The 20,129-nt window shown below is 46.1% G+C and overlaps 1 protein-coding gene across 3 annotated transcripts in view; it reads left to right on the top strand.

The window, feature by feature from the left end:
• Positions 1-20,129, top strand: part of LOC135391904 (chaoptin-like) — a 355,781-nt gene that overhangs the window by 59,242 nt on the left and 276,410 nt on the right. The gene's annotated exons all lie outside the window — the stretch shown is intronic.

Raw genomic sequence — 20,129 nt, 5'->3', positions numbered from 1 at the left:
GAGACAAAAGGGCGGCGGAAAAGGTTAACGTCGTTACAGGATGGAGGGGATGCGGTCGAGTGGTCAACCGTACTACCTATATAAGAATGGAAGGAGAATATAGTGACTGACCGCAACAAACGCTTTTTCTTTTTTTTTTCTTTTTTGCTTTGGCGAACGTGCGTGCGTGCGTGTGGTTCGGAGAACTCGATCGTCTCCACCCCATTCCCCCTCCAGGGGCAGAGAGAGAGGTTTTCGAACCCGTCTGCGTTGGCCGTCTCGGTGGTTTCTCACCCAGGCGTCAAAGATGAAGTCTTTATGTGCCGAGTGGTACGCGTTGCAGGTGGGGGACCCCTGCGACGGGACATCCAGGCATTAAATAAAAAATAAAGAAAATGAAGAAGAAAGAAGAGAATTTTCGTAGTGTTGGGATGACCGGGTGTACAAGCGCAGGAGACATGAACGATTGCACTATAAGGTAGATTAACCTGTATGAGAATAGAGAGTGAGAATAACATGCAAGAAAGTAAAGTGGAAACAAGGAGGGAAGTAGAGGAAGAGAGGGTGAAAGTTTAATCGGTGAGGGTAACCAGAGGATAATAGAGTCTGCAGAGTGATCGCATGCACTTCAGCAGGGAACAAAAGGTGTATCAGTCAAGTTTCTTATTAAAACAAACAAACAAACAAACAAACAAACAAACAGACAGACAGACAGACAGACAGACAGACAGACAGACGAGTGTTTGCGATACATCCGCTTGGTGCCGCACTGGGCCAACGCGACTCCAATTTTTGTTTATTCGTTTGTTTATTACGAGATAAAAGAGAGGTTAGCCGAGCTCATCAAAAGGTCGGCTGTCCAGACGAGACGGTCGTTTCCAGGACACCGTGACTGTCAGAGTACCTGGGACACACGAGGAGCATATGCTCTGTAGCTATATCACGAGATACCAAACTATATAGCTGCAGTTATAGGGGAAGCAGACTTGCAAAGCTTGTATAAGCGTCGAGCGCTGTAGGGGGCGCTGTGGTTTGTCGAGGGAGGGATGGGGGTACTCTGAAACGTCAACGAAGTTCATGCAGCTCCACTTAGCCACGAGACACATTTGCTGTCTGAATCGAGTGACTACGTTCGTTTTGCATCGCTCTCGGTCCAGCGATGCAAGTGGAACGGTCTAGTCTAGTGCATGAACAGTTATGCGTCAACGTGTTGATAGACTGGGCACGCTGTAGCGTCCGCAACCTCACTCACCGCTGTGTGACAATGGCCAGGGTGTTATGCCTGTAGTGCGTCTATGGGGAAAAGACGGGTGGGCAGGTGAAGCAAACTTTAAGGCGAGGTGTTCGTCAATTCTGGGAATGAATAAACGCAGATGCCAAGGGGGCTCCTAAGCCACTACTGAAGTCACCGTAAATGGACAAGCGAGAAGGCGAGAAAGTTTCTATAAAAGGATGTTGATTGGATGCTTTGTTCTTTGTTATAATTATCCGTAGAATTATCCTATATACCTCACCCTTCAACTCTCTTCTTCCCCCTTTCTTTTTTTCTATAGTCGTGACGATGCCCACTCGTGTGTGGCCAGCACAGGTGAGCTATTTCGGCACCTCCCCTCCCCTCCCCAGTAGTATGAGCGAAAATCGGCCTCGATTGAACGACTGATTGATTGAAAATTATCAGGCTCGGATAGGCCGCACAGAAGCGATAAAATCGCAAAACCGATAAGGTGTAATGTAATAATAATAATAATAATAATGTAATGTAATTTAATGTAATAATAATGTAATAGCTGTAATAGGATGTGATAACAGCTGATAAACACAAACGAATAGTACTTCGAAGCAGAAAGAAAAGGGACAGCCAGACGGTACTCGAGAAGGACACACAATTTTCTTCGCGTCTACGGTTCAAGGGTAGGTGCAACTATCCCATGACCCAGGGGTGTAGAGCGTCTTCATCCCCTTGATCCAGGTTTAGGTGCCACCGGAAAGTCAGCCGAGGGGTGGTCTATATACACTCTTAAAAATGAGTTTCACCACATAGCACGCTCCTAGCCAACCATCATTCCGAATGACACCGTTCGCGTCCCTGATTTGTTGAAAACGTAGGGCGGAGCCAAATTTTGTGACACTTATGCTGTTCATAATTGTCACAAAAAAAGGCGTACGCCTCCCGTTTTCAGCAAATCTGGGAAGATAACGATATCATTCGAGATTGTGGTTGGCTAGGACCGTGCTATGCGGTGAGGTGCATTTCTAAGAGCCCACAATGGCGAGCCCTTTCATCACCACCACCACCACTACCACCATCATTTCTAAGAGCGTATGTGGAGACACCACCGGCGGCACCACTCGTGAATGCCAGGAAGTGTGGCTGGCAGACGACGGTGTCAGCTGTCGCCCGCATCCTTTGCTGGCACTGAGCCAGCGACAGATGGCGCTAGGCTTCAACCACCACCACCACCACCCCGGCGGCTTGACCCCTTGGTAGACGACGGAAGAAAGATCGCTTTGTCAATCTCTTCCCCCTTTTATATTTGACGGCTGACGGAAGTCACCGAAGGCAGGGGGGGGGGGGGGACCTTAGAGGTTGCTAGTCTGAATGGATCGCTAAAAATACGGGTCGGATTTAAAAGGTGACAGCGGAAGGCAGTTGTGTGTCACGGTTTACGCGCGAAGAGGTTGGGCTTTGTCCGGGAGGTCGTTGATGTATGGAGATCGAGCGGGAGGCTGAATTAAGATTGAGGTCGGCAAATTGGAAGTTATTGAAAAAAAAAAAAAGTGTGTGAAATTTGGAAGGGGACGGGTGTGGGAACTCACTTCCAATGTCGGAGGAGGCTGTAAGGCTGTGTAGAAGGTGATCCGTTTCAGATCACTTTTATTCAGTTCTGAAAGCAGTACGTTCTGTGGATATCATGGGTTCCCACTGGTCCTTGAAACCCTTCAATACCCTGGAATTTAAAAATACCATTTTCAAGGTCTGAAAAACCAGATTATTATTATTATTTTTTTTTTTACAGCCCTTGGAAACCCTTGATTTTGAATCTTTTCCTTGTTCTCATGGAGCTGCTTGTGCAAATTATGCTTTTACGGAGTCCGAACTGTAGCTTCGAAACTATAGGAGTTGGCACCCTTTAATGTAACAGGAACGAGGAGGAAGAAATGAACGGCACCCTCTATTCTATTAGAGCATTTTTGTACCATGATCTTTAAAATGCGGTAGTTCTCAGTCGCACATGTGAACAGATATTGTGCATTCTCCATCTATTCTCTCGTGTGACACCTGTGGCTCATAGATATTTCTGCAAAATGTTAAAACCCTTTTCTTAAATTGGGTTTTACATCCAGACAAAATGACATTTGAACTTCTAAAAGTCCTTCATAAACTTTTGTTCCGAAATTCAGCGGTAACCATGGAATATTCTCTTTCATCACGAATACGCTCTATACATTGAGAGAGAGAGAGAGAAACATTTATAGGAAGGCAGAGGCCGAGGACATCGTGATATGAAAATTTTGAGCGTTGAGAAGGGGGGGGGGGGCAGACTTCGCGGGATAAGGTGCATTTTCGAACCCCTTTAGCACTAGGAAAGGCCGTGCTCGTAGATGGTTCAAAATATTTGCGACGAAAGAATAGACCTCTCCCTGTTTGTTAACAAATGACGTCATAGTGTTCGGCAGCGCCACCAATTTGGTAGACTTGAACTAGGCTAGAAGCGAACAAGGTCGCGCCCGAAAGCCACGATCTTGAGAGGATTACGATGATCCCTGAAATTACCTGGATTACGATGGACGCGACCTTCGGTGCCGATTTTTGGAACCCAGCCCTCCCCGTCTGGTTTGTTTCGGTTTCGGTCGGTCTACCAACGTCATGATGACGTTTCTCGCGGGTAGAGGTTTATTTTGAGAGAGAGTGTCGGTGTGCACCAGGAGGGTGGTGGCCCTTTCGTTACGCTTAGATTTCCCGATGGAGGCGCTGCGTGTTTCCTCATCACTGCGGTGCATTTTGTGCGGCACACTGCGAAACGCACGCTTCATTCCCCCGTTCCTACGACGTATATAGAGCTGATGTTTCTGAGAATCGTCTCCGCTGAAGTATTTCCACAGCGCGGGTCAGAGATTCAGGAAGGAAAAGATTCCGCCGTGTATAGCTATACAAGGAAGCACTTTAAGATGGCACATGGGGTACACGCTTTCTTTAGCTACAATCAGCTTTAGAGTCGTAATATCAGCCGCGACATCATGTGAGCAATTATAGCTTTTGGGGGAAGACGGTTTGGAGATGGCGTACATCGGGCCGCCATTTTTCGGCCCGGCCCATACCCTTAAAAAAAAAAGAAAAAAAAAAGAAGAACCCAAGTCTGGCCCTGGCCCGCCACAGAAAGAGTCCACGCGTTACGCAAAAAAGGAAGCTTAAACTCGGTAAGCAAAAAAAAAAAAAAAATCATTACCTCCCAGGTGCAACAAACCCCACAAGTTTATTCGATTATACATTTCTGACATATAGATATTCATACATTGCACTCTTTAATCGCTGCTGAAGATTTTTTATTTTTTGAGGAAAAGGTCGCGTCAACGCACAGTGGACAAAGCTTGGGCCGCAATACTGAAGTAGTATACAGTCAACCCTCGATTTATGAACACCCTCGGTTCCCCGAAAAATCGTTCATAAATCGAGGGATTCATAAATCGAAAATTCAGTTAACTGAGTACTATCGAGCAAATGCAACAGTATTTCCGAGTTGGGATTGTGTTTATAATGCCATATATTGTGTAATTTTGCTTTTGACCATGCCTTCTGCTGTATCAGCCTCACAGAGAACAGACGTTAGCGCATTCACACTCTGTTTATTATGCAATACTAAATTGTTTAATTTTGCTTTGGACCATGCCTTCCGCTGTGTGCTTGGAAATAAGAGTTGTCACCACATTCGCACTGGACTAGTCTCGTGTTTCCTCCGGGATTTTTAACCTCCGTTTATTAATCTCCGGGTGACAGCGACCACCTTATTCATCAACTGAGGTCAGGAACACTTGGTCGCACCTTGTGCGACCCCGGAAAACCCGTTTGTTGTTCGGATTTCGAGGGGCTAAGAACCGAGGGTGCAATACCTGGAAAACGTTTTGTCCGTTCAGGCATCATTCATAAGACCACGGAATTATCCCTCTGAAGGTTTCTGTTGACCTCGGAACGATTCGTTCATAAATTGAGGTAAAAAACGCTGGGCAACTGCTAGTTGGTTCCCAGAAATTCTGTTCATTATTCGAATATCGAGGTTCATAAAACGAGGGAAAAATGAATGGAAAAAGTTTGGTTCCCCGTGCTCGTGTTCATAAAACGAGGGAATTCGTAAATCGAAGGTTCATAAATCGAGGGTTGACTGTACATGGCCAGCTGCGCCGAAGCTGCTTTTGTTCGCAAGACTCTCTGTAAACACATTGCGAATCGACTTTTCACCGGGTTGCGAAAAAAAAAAAAAAAATCATCGTCATAAGCCGTACTGGAGGGCTCCGTTCCCGTCTCTCTCCTTCGATAACCATTCGGAGCTTGTCTTCGTTCACTTTCTGTACTTTGTTGATGTATGGGAAAGGGAATCGTGGGGATGCTACGATATCCCGTCGTTTAAAATCCCCAGATGTACAAAATCCCCAGATTTATGAATTAAAGCTTTAATATGAAGAATGGCGCAATGATAGTGTCGAATAATACGTACTACTGACAAAAACCTCGTAGTATGGCGTGATTGTTTAACGTCGGTAGAAGTCATTGTCGCGAATAAAAGCCGGGTCTATGCCGACCGTTAGGCTTAGCATGGCGGCCACATCAGATCAGCAGAAATGGTTAGAATTTCGTTAAGTTAGGTTAGCTTAGGTTTATTTTTTGACAGTTCACCACGCGGTTGGGAGGGGGGGGGTCTTCACCACAGCTAGGCATGCGCATGAGGGCCAAGGATCCAGGAAATGACATTTCTTGTCCTGCCTGTCCTTGTCGTGTCTTGTCCTGCCTCTGTTCATCGGGAGGCTGCGTCTTCCCCCCGCTTGATTAGTGGCTGCAACGGTTTCCGGACCACATGGAAATTAACCGGGGCTAACTTTTGAGTGATCGACTTTCTCCTTTTTCTTTTTCTTTTTTCCTTCAGAAATGTAATTTACGCATGCGCTCTAGCTTCCATCACGGAGTCACTCCCACGACTTCCAAAACGTGACAAATCGCTTTCGCCGCGGTTAAAAGAAGTGGCTCTAACGGTGGTATGTTCTCGAGATGTCAGGTCGTTAGCGCATTTCGCAGTACACCTAACCGTCCCCGCAACACGGCCGGACCTCTTCGACAGAAAGAAGAAGCCATTCTGAGAAGGCAAAATAAAAAGAGCCGTCAAACCTGCCACTCCACAGCTTCAAGCAGTGTCTTCGACTGTGCTTGGAGCAACCCCCCCTCTCCTCCAGTACGCCCACAACATACTGCGTGCCTCAGCAGGGATGGGAGGGGGGGGGGGGGAGGCATTTTTACTGTACGAGGAACGCAGTGATGTCCCCTCATGGAACCCCCCGTCGAACTCCCCCGAAACCCCCCTCCGCGAGTATATACCTCTGATGGCTGCCTCCAGGAAATGGCCGCAAGAATGGCAGGAATGCCCGCGTTTTGAACCCAAAAAGAATCTGCGCATTGTGAAGGAAAACGAACGAGTCATCACGGGAAAAATGCTAGGTAGTGTAGGAATACTACAGTTTGTCTTTTTTTTTGGCGGCGGAAGAGGACTGTAGAATGACAACCATGTGCGTGCGTGTGTGGTTCTCGAGACTGCCGCAGGAAGTCTCTGCGCGATGCAGTGCGGTGCGGTCGGCGGTGGAGAAGGTTTGAAGTGGCTAGTTGGTGGTTGTGTGTTCATTCACAGGGTAAGGTGTGTGTGTGTGTGGGGGGGGGGTCAGTTCTAAGAAGCGGTAAAAAGAAAAGAAAAAAGAGGGTCTTTTTTTCGACTAGGGGGGGTTACAAATGGCGTGTACGTGTGTTTTTGTTGGTGGGTGGACATTTTGGAGTGCGGGAAAATGGTGAGGTAGAAAGGTGACACACAGAGTAGTTGGCGGTTATGAAGTGCAGGTGGATTGTTGGGGAGTGTGTAAATTGTGTGGCTTCTTCCACGTCTTTCTAGTCGCAGCCCGCGTTTCTTTGATTTCCGCCGCGTGGTAGGGTTACAAAGCAGCCCCTTTCAACGCGTCACTGCGGTTTCTAGAATAGCACAACGTCAGGGACCGTCACTTCCTGCGCGACAACTAAAAAAAAAAAAAAAAGGTCAACCTGTGTTTTATGTGTCGTTTGGGAACGCACGTAAATAATTATGCAGAACGACAACGAATACTAGTAACGATGATGCGTGTGAAAAATTTCCACTTCGTATATGGCTCACGTACCCGGAGCTCATTGGTTCCTATGAGACACGAAATTCCGAGGTCATTGAATGATGGGTGAATATCGGCTTTATATCGTCGTCCTTGGTATGACACGAAAAGCGCATGGTCGGACAATGTCAGATATTCGTAAAACAAATATGTGCGAACGAATTGTCGCAGATTCACGTTTCAGAGACAAAAAAATACGGCGAATTTCTTTTCTGCAGTCGTCACGGATCCACCGCTTCGAGGTGATTATTATTAACCGGTCGATTAATTAAAATGCGTCGGATACAAATTTGCATTGCAAAAGTAGCTGATATTATCCGTTGTCATGCATCATACTTTATTATTGATTAGTAATTCGTAAACGGGAGACAGGATATTTTCCAACCACATATATCCATCACTGTGTGCACCCTATAAAGAGAGAAAGACCACGTGACCGCCCCCTCATCAGTCATCGTCCGAAAGGGTTGCCCAGACAGGATCGGGTGATTGAAAACGTGGCTTAAAGAGCCCAGATGCACACATAGCGGGAGCAGAAAGAAAAGCGCTCGTATTCGGTGTTCTCGTCTTCCTCGTAAAGGTCATACATTGTGCAGGGTAATGTAACGGTTCCGTTTAGACAATCTCTATCCGTAACGTGATTGATGAACCGCCACCACTCGGTCGTCCAGTTTCGCACTCCCTGCGTAACTCCCTGGTTATTATTATATTTCATTAGAGGCAGGAGATTGATATGATGGGGCACTGTGAGCATATTTTTCGCGGCTCCGACTTATTAGTTGCCAGTGTACTTTTTATTTTTTTTTATTTTTATGATTATTATTTTTTTTGTATAGCACTTTTCGAGATTACATCGCACTGTTGCGCCTACAGGGATTTACTCTCGTTTATTATTTTAAGCATAGATCGAGAAGTTACCCGTCAAAAAGAACTCGTTACGAGTTAAGTTACGGTGTGAAAAAATGTAACTAAGTTAATAACTTAAGTTCTTCAGCCTGAAATGTAACTGGCAGTTACGGAGTTACTTAAAAAAAAAAAGAACGAGTTACTTCCAAGTTATTCGGGAAACAAAATAGCACTACACAGGTGCAGCGCGCGTGAGCAGTTGATTTCGACCTTGAGTTGCCTGTGGAGGAGTGCAACGCGCTTAGATCATTTTCGTTTATGTCCAACAATTCGAACGCTTTGCATCTTACTCCCTGTGGGCGCACAATGGTTCAGCTTCATTTCAATGACAGCGGCCGGTTCTTACTTCCTGAATAGAACACTGTCATTGATTGAATATCACGTTTTATGGCATCAAAATGCCACGAAAGAACCGGAGAGAAAGCAAGAAAATACTGTGGACGTGAGTAAAAAGCGAATGAAAAGTAACTTGGAACTTAGCTTAAGTTACTTTGGCAAAGTTACCGCTCGTTGGTGGTAGCCAAGGTCGTGCTGAAGACTGGGAGGTGGTGGGTTCGGATCCTACCGCCGGCTGTCCTGTCTGAGGTTTTCCGTGGGTTTTCCGAAGACTTTCCGGACGAATGTCGGCACAGTTCCCCCTGAAGTCGGCCCAGGACGCATACTAATCCCACTGTCCCCCACTCCTTCCCGCTGTCCTTTCTCCATCTGTCCACGTCTGTACGCCGCTCCGACAGTTGCTTCGCGGCGCTAACACGCAATAAAAAACAAAACAAAGTTATTACAAGTTACCAAAAAATGTAACTTAGTTACAGTAACGGGTTACCTCGAACTCTGGTTTTAAGAAGCTCGTATATTTTGATTTCGTTATTTTCGTTGTATTAATGTATCAGTGCGGATTATAGCCTGTTTCCTGCCTTACTTGGCTCGTTAAACTGCTGATCAATCCATTTTTCTGTCCGGTTAGTTAGCGTGTTGATTAGTACGGTAGTACGGTGCTTGGTGGCGTGTTTTCACACAAACAGCGCTGTTTTTCGAGCGCTCTGAAACATAGCGCTGTATGCGAGAACAAGCCCAAAGTTACATGTAGATGCAGTGTGTTCATTCTGCTGAGCGTTGCAGTTTTTGAGATAAACTTTGAGACAAACAAGCTACACGAACGGCATGTTCAAATTTCCCGGTTCAACGCAAGACAAAGGTCCCAATGGCGTGGCGCGACTGACTTTTATAGCTGTGATTGAGGACTCTTTTGAAACATTTGAAAGGCAACATTTGTCCCATATCAGCGCCTTGATTGGTTACTGCCAGTGACGTCACGGCACGTAAAGCATTGGCCATGCCTGAGCTGGCATTGCAAAGCATTGGCCATGCTTTACAACTTATGTAAAGCATCCGTTGTACATAATCGGCCGCGAATTTAATTGAATTATTTTACGCTGTAGATGAGATCACGCGAAACTATTTGCTCAGGTTTGGAGTAGATCAGCGATGTGTCGCAATTTCTCCCGGACGATATGTTTGCATCTTGAGAAAGCCTCCTTCCTGCATATGCGTGCTCTTGTGTAGAGAGAGAAACGATTTTTCCAGGAATGGGGGACTGCGAAGCGTTCGTCCAGAGAGTAAACTAATTAGAGAAGCAGTGACGTCAGAGATGGATTCCCACGAATGTGTGCTGCCTCTTTTGGACGGACTCTTCTTTCTTCCTTTACGGCGACGTCGATCTTCGAGCAGTGATTAACGCGCCGAAATACTCGGAAGGAGGGCATTATACGGACGGGTACACGACGCCTCGTTAAACATCTCATTTGAATGAACGCGAAATGACGCTCCGCTGCGAAAGATGACGCTCCTGTCGATCACTGTTTCCCTTGCATGCTGGAGTGTTGATGTTGTGAAAGGTCTTGACGTAGATTTCTCTGGAATGTGTACTTAATCCACGTGCCTGTACGTGTTAAATTGAACGTTCACATAATAAAATAACGCATTGGTGCCACGCATAAATGGCCATTGATTCGGAAAATGTCAGGAGACACGAGTATTACTAGGAAGAAGGTTAGATCCCATAATCAATTCTTTGTTTATTTGTTTATTAGTGCTACACAAAATCAGGAACACACTTGAGATAAGGGACAGAAAACAGAACGGGACAGAAAACAATTGGGACCGAAAACCTCACAGGGGTTGGCTTTAGTTTCTGTTTTTTTTTTCTTTTTTTTTTCTAATTTAACGTTAGCGCTGCGAAGCAATTGTAGCTATGAGCAGACACGTGGACAGAGTACACAGAAAGGAGTAGGGGGCTTAGGGGTTAGCATGCCTTCTGGGCCGACTTTAGGGGGAACTGTGCCGACATTCGTCTGGAAAGTCTTCGGAAAACTCCAAAGGGAAAATCTCAGACAACACAGCCGGTGCCAGGGTTCGAACCCGTGTCATCCTATCCACCATGCCACGAGAGCTCCACCTTTTTTCCTCCACCAGGGCGTTGCAAGCCGACATAGGACTGGCTGACCTCTCCTTGCGTGGACGCCACCTCCTGTTTATTAAACTTATATACCCCCCCCTCCCCCCACGAGAGCTCGTTGGCTTTAGTGAAACTGCGGGGCAGTGGCGCGTAGTCGCACTCTTTATCCGCTGTCGGTTCCCTCAAACAAACAAACAAAAAAATTGTCTCGTGGAACTCATCTTTCTGTACATCGAGTTACGTTTCTTCCCTTACACGTGCACTTGGCGTTCCTTTTAATCGTAATTCTCAGAATCCGATCCCTCCGCGCAGATGTTCTAACCTCGAGCTCTTCTTATATACATATATATATATATCTCCGAAAGAAAAGCGCGAGGTTCACGCTAACGCCAGTCTCCTGCTGGTCAGTTCGAGGAATACGGAAGTGACGGTTACAAAACATGGTCATTAAATCCCCTACCTTTCCTTAGAGAAGTACAGTTGTGAGGAGGGGGAAGAAAATCTTGAAGAAGAAGTTCTTCCTTTTTTTTTTCTTTCTCGCATTTGGGGGAGTGGAATGAAGAATTGATAGTTGTGGGGGAGGCCTTGTTATAGTTTGTTTCCGGGAATATAACTTGTTGGTATAGTGGTCTACCTGGCCGTGCCTGCCAAATAGTGTGGCGTAGTTTTAAACCCTACAGCCTGCCAACATCGTACTTCTTCTTTACTCTTGAAACGGATGATGCTTTTTCGCTTTTTTTTTTGTTGCTTCTTTTTCTTTTATTTCTTTTTTTTTTCGTGTTTTCCGAGAGCTGAAAACATCATCTTTGACGTTTCGGCCGAGGGGTGAATTGAGGGTCACTCGGTACGCTCCCTCTTGGTTAGCGGTCAATGGTCATTGTTTTTTTATTGTATTTTTTTCAACTTCTTTTGAAGCGAGCTGTCGGAACCGAACGGCGGCAAAGGGAATTATTAGGCGAGGAGACTAAAAAAATAAAAAAAAAGGAACAGGAGAGGGGAAGGGTAGCACATAATATGTCGAAGAAAACGAAACAGTGTGAGAAAAAAAAAAGCGAAAGCTTCTTTTGTCAATAAAGAAAAAACGCCGCACAGATTTAAAGCAAATAAATAAGTGAAAAAAAAAAAAGAGGGCTTATTTTCGTGGAACATTTCTAGAGCAGTTTCCGGGAAGAGAGAAAGTGAAGGCCCACTTAGGGAATTATACACACACACACACATGGAAGGAAAAACATACGTTACTGTTTGTTCCAAATTATGAAGGGAAAAGAAAAATGACCACGGTTTTTTGGTCCCCGTTGGTTCATAACGGTGTGCCGCCCGTGTTATTCTTCCGGAAAAAAAAAAAAAGTAGCGAGGAACGCAGATGTGTTTCTGGAAGCGCTACCGCGCGCGGGACTGTGTGTGATGAACGGGTCATTGCCATCCGGTTCTCGGATTCCCCATCTGTACTTACTGGAAGTATTCGGGGGTGTATATACGCTTCGTTCGGAAAGCCACGTACAAATACACGAGCTGTTCGTAGACCCAAACTGCCGTAGTTTTTGCCGCACTCGAGTACTTGGAACCGTTTTTCCTCGTTATTAGGGATAGCCGAAGTGTTCGTCTTCAGAGAAATATGGGCCGAAAAAATTGGGGTCTGTCGCCCTGAGGTTGCGAGCAAAGGCTTTTTCTTGGCTGAGCTCCGGATCCTGAACTTGTAGGTAACATTTCCTTGCGTATATGAGTATAGAGGGCGAGTCACAAAAGGATGAACTCAGCCCAGAAGGAAAAAAAAATAAAAAACAAAACAAACAGAATGTTCTCGGCAAAGGGGATGCCACGATATCCCACGGCTAAGAATCCACCGTTTCAAATCGCAGATTTCTAAATTAAAGCTCTAATATGAAGAATGAAGGAATGATAGTGATGAATAATACGGATTACTCACAAACCCCGCACGTCGCATACCTCGCGACGTGATTTTGACGTGAATAAAATCCAGGTTTTTGGCTACCGTTAGGCGTAGCATGGCAGCAGAAATTGTTAAAATTTGGTTTGGTTTGGTTACTCAGAGAACAAGGAGCAGTCAAAACAGGGACAACGACACAAAAAGACACACAAACATGGGATTCAAAAAAAGAAGCTCCTGTTTGTGTGTCTTCTTGTGTCGTTGTCCCTGTTCTGACTGCTCCTTGTTCTCTGAGTCATGTACCAACAAGCCCATCAAGCTACTCTTGGTTTGGTTAGTTTAGTTTAGTTTTTTGACATTTCACCACGCGGTTGGGGAACTCCCTACAGCTGGGCACACGCGCAATGCTATACGCTAGCGCCGTTTGCGGTTTGTTAGTTACAAACTGTTACTGGAAGGATTTGACCGACCTCTCTCGGGTCGTTTTTTCTTCTCTCTCTCTTTCTCGAGTTTGCCAGTGATTTTTGTTGCCTTTTTTTACGAACGAGGGTCCGGGTGGTCTATAATGTCGAGTACTTTTCTCGCAACCTCGTTTATTTGCTCCGAAGACAGATTAAGGAGATGCACGCCACACCCGTGACCCTTAACCCGGCAGCCACGTTAGTCTTAGCGAAAAAATAAAAGAAAAAATAAAACGCACGCGGAGACGAGCCATACTGTTGCCAGATCTTATGTGTGGCAGTTTTTCTCGGAATAGTGCAGTGAAGAAAAAGACGATCTGTCACCGGCGTCGCGTGTGGTCATCCCCCCTTCACGAAGCAGCTCCGTACATTTGGGGTGGACGATCGGAGCGCGTTTGACGCGTTCAAGATGTTGCCTTCGTTTCGGACGGTTTCGGCTGTCACGCCTGGTATAAGTGGGGGAAGACACGCTGTATAGACAAATGTAAGAAGTCGAGTTTTGGGTTCGCTTCGTTCAGGGGCGCTTCGGAAATGGAAATGTAGCAGATGTGTCTTCCTCCTTTGAGGGGGGGATTTTCGTGTGTGAGTATCGAGTTATGGAAGAACAGCCGGAAGATACGGAATATTCACGTAGCGGAACAGGAAACTTCCGGGAAAACCAGCTTTGTCTTCTCGGAAGGAATGGCTGTACATATAGGTAGGAGAGTGTGTTTCAAGGACGTGTACATGTCTGCATGTGAGAGTGCTCTCGTGTTAATAACTCTTTGGAAGCATCGAAAGTTCGAAGCACGCGAAGTTCAGCGATGCTTATTTTCCGCACTGCTCATTGCTTGGTCCCTGACCAAATCCAGCCCACCAACGCTCTGCGCTCAAAGCTCTTTTGACCTTATTGGACTTCGATCCTTATTGTGAAGGGGCTCATTATTTTATCCCCCACGTCATCTCACAATAAAGTTGTTTAGAATCAGTCTTCCTCCGAACGGTTCTGCCTCTTGTTTGAATTGAAATCTCACGTCATAGACAGGGCCGGCGAGAGAAATTGCGGGCCCCGGAGATGGGTCATGCCCGGTCTCCCCTCCTCACGTCTCTCGATACCATAGTCTAGGTATTCTATATAGGCATAGTCTATCTGAAGCGGACTGGGCGCCATCCGCGACTGCCTCCACCCCCTCTCGCCGGTCCTGGTCATAAACAGCTAGAGTAGCTCCAAGAGAACGCTAGCTCTGCTGTCCGAGTTTTCTGATTGGAAAAATTTTCCCGGGGTCAGATATCGCCCACGTGGATGGCAGCCCGAGGCGGATAATGGGGGAGGTAGGGGGAGGCCGGATCATCACCACCCCCCTCAATGTCTGTCGTTACGTAGAACTTCATTTGACCTTAGGTAGTGTAGTATATGATGCTGTCCAAGGAAAGAAACCCTTTTCCCCAACCCCCCACTCCTCCAAAGAAAAATCCTAGATCCGCCTCAGGTGGTAGCCAAGGTCGTGCTGAAGAGCGGGCAGGTGGTGGGTTCGAAACCTACCACCGGCTGTCCTGTCTGAGGATTTTCCCTAGGTTGTCTGCTAGACGTTCTAGACGAATGCCGGCATACAGTTCCCCCCTGAAGTCGGCCCAACATTCATACTATCCCCACCCCCCTGTCCCTCATTCCTTCCTGCTGCTGTCCTCTCTCCATCTGTCCACGTCTCTACGCCGTTCATAGCCACAGTTGCTCCGCGGCGCTAACACAAAAAATAAAATAAAATATCGCCACAGTGCAGTCGGCTCAAGACGCGCACTTAACACCCTCCTCCGTCCTCCATTCCGTCCCGCTCACGTCTGTGCACCGCTTACAGCCGCTGTTGTTTCGCGGTGTTGGTACGAGATTAAAAAAAAAATCGCACCGTTTACGGCATTGAAACGGTATCTTCCTGATTTCTCCCGCTGCCTCTCTTCTCAGCCTCGGATATTGTTGACGTGACGAGCATTATGCAAAAAAATAAAAACAAAGTAAATAAATAAAGGCCTTCCTGGCAGTTTGAACCGCGCGCTTCGTCTCCGTAAGTGTCGTCATTGTCCGCTGGATGGAGGCAGTATCGTCTGCGCTGTGCGCGCGGAAATTTAAGACAGGTAGGGTTCCCGGTTTTCGGTGCTTAATTTTTCAGGGAGAAATCGGTGGCTATTTCGCTCACCAGGAATCGGTGCCTTTCGGTGGTAATATTTTGAACCGTGAAGACACCCGGTGGAAACCGGCGAGGAAGGTGACGGGAGTTTCCCATGCATACAGTAAACCAACGCTTGATGTCCTTGTGGTTCTTCTTTTTCTTCTTCTTCTTTCTTCTATTTTTTTTACAATTTTTTTCATTACAATGCCAAGTGTTAAAATCAGGGGTTGATAAGTTTGTGAAGTACACGTTCGCGATGCAGGTGACATCGCACAGCGCTATTTTCACTGTAAGGAATTAGCATCGGAGCTTTCTTGTGGAAGGCAAATCATTCAGTCGTTCCGTGTGCTAGTTTTCAGCGTTTGCAGAATAGGCGAACAGTTCGCACATGTACACTCCATGGTCTCTAGGCTCTAGCTGGGGCACTTCCTCACCGAACGGACCTATTCTCGTTATGCGGATCGATTTGTACCTGGCCTGGATCCTGACTATCGGCAACATTAAGACCCCGTGAAGAACCTAAAGACGGAATATCCGTTCTTTCAAGAACGACCTCATGTCCACTCTCCGCTGCCAACCAGTTCAGAGCGGAGGGACAGGGAATTCAATCGAGACACCTGAAGTCGACATTTCGACGACAATCGGTGAATAATTATTTTCACCGAACTTGTAAAAAAATTTTACCGGCGTACGTTTATCGGTGCTTTTCGGTAAACACCGGAGACCAGGAACCCTAAAGACAGGTTACCTTGTTTGTTATGCGGAAACAATGTCCACGTCAGACAGACTATACCATCACTCTGTCGTACCTGATATAATCCGTAACCTATATTCCTAAGTATATGCAGTGGTTTGTACGGGGTCGCAGGAAGGGGGTGGGAGTGGGTTGCTGCAAAACATGGGGGGGAGGGGGGAGTCATTATTACGAATACGTTGTAACCATACCTGGGTAGTAATGTCATTGCCGTAATAAAATTACAGTAATGAATTACTTTTTCTGGTAATTTGTAATGTAATGCGTTACTTTTGACATTATGTAATTTGTAATGTTATTTAATTATATTCGGGCAGTAATTTTAATGGCATTATACGCATTACATTTTACAAAAGAATCAAGTGTTTCGGTTTGTGGCATTGGAGAATCATTGTTTGCGGGCCCCGTCCTCCAGACAACCTTCTTGTTGTTGTGATACATTGTGTCATCTTCGTCTCTACATTGTGGAACTATACGTCATATGTGGCACACTAGCCTGGCATGTAGCTCTGTGACAGATAGAAGAGTGTGACTAAGCTCGCACTAATGACTTTGTAATGTCATTATTTTTCCGTAGTAATTATAATGTAATTTCATTTCAATTGCAGTAATAAGTCATGTAATTTAATTACATTTTAATTGGAGTAATGAGTAACGTAATTTAATTATATTTTAGAAGTAATTTACCCAGGTATGGTTGTAACAGCTTTATGTCTCAAGCTGAAATGACAGAGGCACCCTTTAGGGGTGTGGGCAGGAAAAGAAAAAAAAAAGCGATGAGGCGTTGCCGAGCAGTCCGTGAGATACAAGCGGTAATATAGTCACGTGACTCCGCGCGAAGTCATAAGGGGGGCCAATCAGGGTAAGCAAGCCGCAACTATAGCCAAGAAAAACGGTCTCGATCCCGGCTTGAGAGGAAGGTCGAATTGCGGCCGTCTCTTCGGACTGAGCGAACACGAACAAATGACGCGTAGTTGACCTTGCAACTATGTGTCACAATTACCGTAATTTCACGCGTATAAGCCGCATCGCAGATAAGCCGCAGGACGCGTTTTTTGGGACGTTTTGAAAATTTTCTGGCAGATAAGCCGCACCCGCAGATAGGCCGCGGGGCAATACGAGACGACTGATTTGTGCGACAAAGGAGACCATAGAGAAGTCCATAAACCCTGTGGTCCATACTCCGACATCGGCACAGTGTACAACAGAGGAGATCAGTTCTGGAGTTCTACCAAGATCGGATTGTGCCCTTGTCGGGTGTTTTTCGTGGACTGATGGGTCAGTGATCTTCCAGAAGACGTGAATCACTGTCACCACTTTCCTTAAAGCTGCTTGGGGGAATGCACCAGGAAGATCAATCTACTCGAATGTGGACCCGTCCCTGTTACGCACTGTTCGTGCATCGGCAGGGCAGTGCTGTTCCAGAGACACTGTCGGCCCTTTCGTTAAAATCGGCGTATGGGGAAAATACCAGGAAAATAGTCATATAAGTCAAATAAGCCGCACCGGTGGATACGCCGCAGGGCGCCCGTGAGAAAAAAAAAAAAAAAATCGCGCATAAGCCGCGGCTAATACGCGTGAAAATACGAAGCTTCTTGTCTTTGTGTTGCCTAACTGGTTCCGATATATCCGAGCCATCACCAACATCACGATGATACTACCGGGCACCTCCCTCACGCAGCAAAGTGCTCGTCATGGAAGTTGCATAGTATGCGTATGTTATCGACTCATTGAACCTTATCGGATAAAGCGATGAGTGAAATTCGAGGAAAATTGGTGCTACGTTGGACCCTAGCACCCAATGGAGAAGCCGGAGAGGGAGGGCGCTGCTTATCTGGGGCTCCTAGAATGACAGGTGTTGACAGGAAGCGGTCATTTCCCTGGAAATCATCTCGGAACGATATGGGAAGTGTGAAGTATAAACAATTCGCAGAAACGGCGGGACACCTCTCCGCCGCGTGATAAGTGGTTCCTGGAAGCGCGAAAACCGCGGCCCTGATCCTTGTACACCGGCACCTGCAAACATCCACTCGTGCGCACGCGTCTCAGAAAATGGAATATAGCGCACTCGGAGAAGATAACAACGACAACAAACAAACCTATACGATGATGCAATGCAGGAGCTGCGGTACACGCCGTACACCGCACCTGATAGGGCTTGCACTGTATAATCGTAGTCGTCGTCAGACTTTATTATTTATTATTATTATTATTGCTGTTGTTGTTTCTGTTGTTGTTGTCTACAATACTAGCGTACCGCCAGTATTGTACCTCGGGTTGCCACCAGGCCGGTATTATACCGGCGCGGCCGGTTATTTGCTTCCTCTGCCGGTTGCCGGTAGGAAGGTGATACCGGCAGCCTTTTGCCGGTATTTGTGGCTCAAGACCTTTCATAAGGGCTTTTACGGGGTTTTTCCTTCAACATTCCACTACAGCTTGAATAAATCTGGAGCACAGACCACACTCCGCAGTCACCAGTCGTTTTCTTAGTTATTCATTATTATTATTATTCATTGTTATTATTATTATCATTGTTATTCATTACGTCTTGTGTTCGGAGGGTACAAGAGCAGTGGTTGTGCAAAGCTGTTGGTGGTTGTGTCGAGCCAGCTAGAACGTTCCTCACCCACTTTCCCTTTCCCACGAGCCTTTCCTCCTTTCCCTTTATTCCACCTCCTCTCCCTCAGCCGGTAATTTTCAATCCGAAAAGTGGCAACCCTAATTGTACCTCAGGTTTCAAGAGGAGACTGTGAGGCGCAGTCTCTTCTTACACTCAATGTAGTACTGCTTTGCGACACGGTTGTGTGAAATCAGCAGCCCGTGGTTTATCCCATCTGAAATCTTGAGGTGTTGCAAGATCATTTATTTCGAGTAAGAAACATGTGCAGCATATGGTCCACCTTTAAATGCAATATTGGAACAAAATTTTCGAGGGCAATCAAGGAAATACGGGCTTCAGAACTGACAGGCGATTTCAGGACGATTTCTGACAGGCGATTTCAGGCGACGACGATTTCAGGCGATTTCAGGACGATTTCTGACAGGCGATTTCAGACAACCGTGTCGCGAGCAGTACATAGCAGTTACTTGTCCTGCAAGCGACGAAGAAATGCAGTTGATAAGTGTGACTAATGCACGCAACAATAAACAACGCAGCCATTGCAAACATATTGGTTATCTGAACACATAACCTACTGCAGGCTGACTCAGCACTACAGTGCAAGCGAAACATCCTCGAGGAAATATATATATAAAAAAATACACATAAGATGTCGAGAAAGAAGTTACATCTCTTGCATCAGTTACTGCTCTTGCACTAATTTCATGTTTTGCTTCATACAACGCGTCATTCCTCATCGCTGAACTGCCATCATCATCATCATCACCATCTTTCAGCCTGCTGGCCGGCATCAGCGCCGTCTCATCATCGTCTCTCTCTATCTCTTTCTCTGTGTCATCATATCCGTTAGCGTGCTCGTTTTTACACAAAATGGCCGACCATTTTTTTCTGCACGGCATCTGTTATCCAATGATATAAAATAATATACTCGTTGGTAATATTGCTCCGAGTCTGGGGGTTGCTGTGTAACATCTCCCCCCCCCCCACCCCCACCCCCAAACCAACTTACTTCCAACGATGTTACAAACCAACTAGCTTACACCAGCAATTTGCTCGCATTCTGTTGTATCGTGTTATACAACAATGTGATGAGCAATGCCTACTATCTACTTCGTCCGGTTATTCTCTTCGCCAGTTCTTTTTTTTTTTTTCCTGCCCCGGAAGCAACATTCGACGCTTCTGTTTCTCCGTTACTGTATATATGGCCTGACTTTTTAGGGTTAAACCCGTATCCGCCCGACATTTACCCCCCGAACGAATTCTGTAAAATTCGGGTTTAACCCGAATCTACCCGAAAACATCCGGGTCGCGTGGCACACTCATAAGCGTGCATTAAAAATAAAGTTTGATAACATTGCTAAACATTAGTTCCATGTTAAGACACATTTTTATTAAACAAAAAAAATCACCCGAATTCCTGACGACAGAATATGCCGTAACGGGGTTTAACCCGAATACACCCGAATTTTCGAACGAAAAATATCACCCGATATTTACCCCCCCCCCCCCAATTTGGCCAAAAATAAAACC

The sequence above is a fragment of the Ornithodoros turicata genome, chromosome 4 (genome assembly GCF_037126465.1).
Source record: "Ornithodoros turicata isolate Travis chromosome 4, ASM3712646v1, whole genome shotgun sequence".
NCBI classification, from domain to species: domain Eukaryota; kingdom Metazoa; phylum Arthropoda; class Arachnida; order Ixodida; family Argasidae; genus Ornithodoros; species Ornithodoros turicata.
This window is presented reverse-complemented; position numbering and strand designations above follow the sequence as displayed.